Source organism: Pagrus pagrus (assembly GCF_965226575.1).
Source record: "Pagrus pagrus genome assembly, chromosome: 1".
In the NCBI taxonomy this organism is placed as follows: Eukaryota; Metazoa; Chordata; class Actinopteri; order Spariformes; family Sparidae; genus Pagrus; species Pagrus pagrus.
Genome location: NC_140185.1, coordinates 6,617,715 through 6,622,215, shown reverse-complemented (window position 1 = coordinate 6,622,215; position 4,501 = coordinate 6,617,715).

Genomic DNA, 4,501 nt, shown 5'->3' with positions numbered 1-4,501 from the left:
TACCCGTGCCTCCAACATCCCCTCCCCCTCATCACTCCCTACAAGTGGCCTGTACAAGGTGTGGGAGCCCAGCGCTTCAATGTCCATCATTCCAGGGCACGCTCTATCATTGAGCGTGCCTTTTGGAATGATGAAGACCGGGTTCAGGTCCATCTTCCTGCAAGCGCTGGAGGTGCACCACACCTTTGTGCCTCAGGTACGTCATAACACAACAGGAGTCTTTGTGCCTCAGGTACGTCATAACACAACAGGAGTCTTTGTGCCTCAGGTACGTCATAACACAACTGGAGTCTTTTTTTGTTTCTTTGAGTACTGAAGCAGAGTAGGCTAAATCAAAATTGATGAATATTCCCTTTCATTTCAGGTCGTAACAGCATGTGCCGTCCTGCACAACATCTGCCCGGGGGCAGGTGACATCATGCCCCCAGAGGATGAGCTGCAGGATGTCATGCTGGAAGATGAGGGGGAGAACGTGTTGGAGGCAGCCAGTGGTGCCCCATGGTGGGACCAGCTGTCTGCAGAGGTGTCTGCCCTGGAGGAGGTGATCCCTGACCACGACTATCTTTAGTTGGCAAGTAAAATAATCTTAAAGGCATTATTCCTATTTAAAGTGTTTGGTAGAATAGTTGTGTTTGTTGTAATCAGTCATCATTATTATATTATGATCACATTATGAAGTCATAATTGTTGCCTCTTTCCTGAACAATTCATAGTGGCATGGCAGCCGTCGATCGAGTCAGCCCTGCAAACCCTGTTGATGGCGGATGTGGTGGACAGTGGAGACTACACCCCCCAACAGCCTGAATACCACCCCAGATGATGTCACACTGACACCAGGGTCTTTATTGTGGCATGCCATCCAGCCCAGCAGCACTGCCAGGGACTCCTGCTCAGCCTATTGCTGCAACTTATTTGGTTCATAATTGTTTAACCCTTGTGCCCTCCTCGGCCATTTTTGTACATTCTTCTCATTTCTTTTTTTTATTTGGTGATCATTTTGGCTGTGTTACAGCTTATGGCATGCATTTTTGCAAGAACTGATCTTTTCAGTAAAATTTGTGAAATCCAATGTCTTTAATTCTCACATGCCTTTTATGCTCTATTTATGCATTAACTAACCTCTGGACACCTTCATGGCAAAAATGTACACGCACAGAAAAGCTGCTATAACATCATCATACATGAATATTTTTTTCTACTTTTTTTTCATGAATCACTCAAACAACTCCCCCCTTATTCAAAACTAACAAACATTCAACCATTTTCAGGATTTTGACCCTTTAAATGCCAGTTCAATTATTTGAATTATTTCATTTTTTGTTACAAAAAAACACAAAAAATGAATTATTGTCCATGAAATAAATAGTAGGGTGATGGGGCTTTGGTGGTGATTAGAGTCTTGGATATGTCAAAGATCAGCAGCAAAATTGATTTGATTGCATTAGTATTTTTTATGTAGTGACAGATAGGCCTAATCCCTCTGGACTCCTTTGTGGCCAAAAGTGCCTCATTGACTGCCTTTCAAACCACATTTTGTAATCTCACTGCCATTACAGCATAAAACCATTCATTATCTAATGTCAGCATTTCATTTTGAAGAAAAGTAGTGATATTTGACATTTTTACTGCATTCCACCATATTCAACCATTTTCCCATTGTAGGCCGAGGCATGAAATCCTGATTGAATGTTTGGTGGTTTTGAATAAGTGGGAAGTTGTTTAAGTGATTTATGTATGGCCCTGGTGTGTCCTCAGGTAACGAGGCAATTAGGACAGGGGGGGCGACGGACGGCCTCTGTCCCAATACCTCGTCCATGTGGACAAACCAGGGCCAAGTCGCAGCAGTGGAAGTCCCAGCAACCCCCTCTCCAGTCGCTGGATGTTTGCAATCCTAAGGCAGTGGAAATCAATCATGTCAGCAATTTCCAGCAAAGTATTTATTAACTTGCATGGATAAAATGAATAAAATGTAGTTTCCACATCATCATTCACACCTGCACCTACTTTGTATTTTTTGTTTAAATTGTCCCATTTTTTTTTGGCCTGTAGGGGCTTGACCTTCCCCTGCAGGCCCATTTCTTCCAGGATTGTTCTGAACACAGACAGACGCAAGAGAAAATGTGAACACAAAACCACATTCACACAGGGATGAAAAAGATTTACAAGTGACACCAGGACACTGACAACTGGGCTATTCGTTATTGCCTTACCTCCATTCAACAGCGGCAGAATGTTTCGCCCCTGTGAACAGGTGGCCATGCTGACCACGGAGGGCGATGAATGTTTCTGTCTGCTCCTTGCTCCCTAAGACAAAATGAATGTCTTATGTCAACAGACAAACGGTTCTTTTGTCGCAAAAATATGATGACAATGATGGTAATGATGATAATCCTGAACTTAGCTCTTCATTCAATCCAAACGTTGAACTGGACTTTCTTTCCGTTTTCCTTCAAACATTTTGAAAGTGACGGCCTTTGAGGCTTTACATCCAACGGCATAATGCTGAGCATGACCAGCGTCACATATTATGACTGAAAGTTAGCATTTGGGCGTTTTCTAGTCCCTTGATGTTTAACATGTTTGAAGTTGGGTGTTCAAATGAGTCACAAGTGTGAACACAATACTTACATTTGAATGTCGCGTCTGCACCACTTGATGTCGCCATCGTCACTGAGCAGCGGCGCGCAAAGGATCTTGGGATATAGCAGGCCGCATAGGATAGTTGCGGTGCGTCCTCCGAAAAGAGGGAAGGGCAGGCTGCATTTGAAGGAGCCTTCCAATTGGGACAGCCTTCGCGTGGCATAATTGGCCTTCAAATGCGCCCTTCGTGGGCTGCAGCCCCTGAATTGAGACACAGCCAATCAGTGTGTTAACAGGAGGGACATAACACCAGTTGGCATCTCTGCAGAGCATGCGTGATTGACAGTAGACGGGAGGGGGAGGGGGAGAGCAGGGGCTCCAACGGTTCAAAAAAGTAAAGTAAAATATGTTAAAATTGGTGGCCAAAAATAAATATATAAACTGAGGCAGAGCAGGCGGAGCTCATCACACCTTAGCTAGCAAACAAAAAACAACTAAAATGGGAAACTTCAAATAGAGTGCAACATGCATAAAGAGCAGACGTTAATTATGTGTTAATTCCTTGGACTATGTGCAGCAAATCCACGGTTCGTTGGTTATATTCCATACATGAAAAGGGAACATGGCAGGGTGAGGTCTGTCTCTTTGTAAACATTTTTGTAAACTTCTCAAACAACTTTCAAGTTGGGCGTTTTAGGATGAAGCTCGCACACCTGTTCTTTTTATATGCAATGTTTTTAAGTTATGTCAGTCTATAAGAGGACTACAGTTATAGTGATATCAGTGTAAATGGTATCAGCCTTGTGTAAATGACAGATGGACAAAGATCAGTCCAAAGGTGATTTATTTAAACAAACATATCAGATGCTGGGAGCGAGGAGGGCAGGCAGCTCAGGATGAAGTTGTCTGGTGGCAACTAGGAGGGAGTCCAAGCAGACAGGTGAAGCTGTGAGCTGAGCAGAGACATGCTGAGGATCGGCACACGTGGGGAGGGAAAAATAAAGGCATGAGATGGTGTCCAGCCATAGAAAAAACACTAGAAGACACTGAGATAAATGCACTGAGGTTTAACGTGCGCACGGGTGTAATCACAGAATGTGACTGAACAATCTGGCACTGGAGTGGTGAAGAGGTTTTATAGCCGGAGGCGATGAGCTGATGATGAACAGGTGCGTCTCTCTGCTGCAGCAGGTGCCAGTAGCCACGCCCACGAACACACACAAACACGCAGTGGAAGGAGCAGATGAGGGAAAAGGAGGGGGAAACTGGGAAGGGACTGAAAATAGTTGGCAGTTCAACTTTGAAAAATGAAAACAGATTGATATTTGAAGTGTAAGCAGTAAAAGGAGTTGATGTGTAAGATGAAGTGTAAGGGCTGAAAGCAGTTGAAATGCCGCATGTAAACACTAAGAGTGCATAAAGCAGGATATTTAGAAATATAATACAGAGTATAAATTGTTAATAAGCATAATGTTTGGAAAGGGGGCATTATCACTACTTTCACTAGTCATAATATACAGTACAAACTATATTTCAGTATGTGTGTTTCTTGTAAAGCTCAATGTGTTGACGTGTTTTTCAGTTAAGTGAACATAATTTCCCAGCTCCTCTGGCCCTCAGAGGTTTGTTTTGTGGGAGAACCTGCTTTTGTTTCCTATCAGGGACATAGTACAAACAAGGTTATTAGATCCCTTGCGGGCAGAGCTTGTGTGTGTGTGTGTGTGTGTGTGTGTGTGTGTGTGTGTGTTGTGGCAATCCGCTAACCTCCCTTTACTTCCTGGAGGGGAGGAAAAAAAACCCTTCCCAGGTAATTGTGGCTGTGCTGGGTGTGACGCTTAAGAATGTCAAACAAAGAAAGAGTGGCCGGCTGCCTGTCGTAGCGAGGGAATAGAGGATTTGTGCCATCCGTGTTCATTTCCCA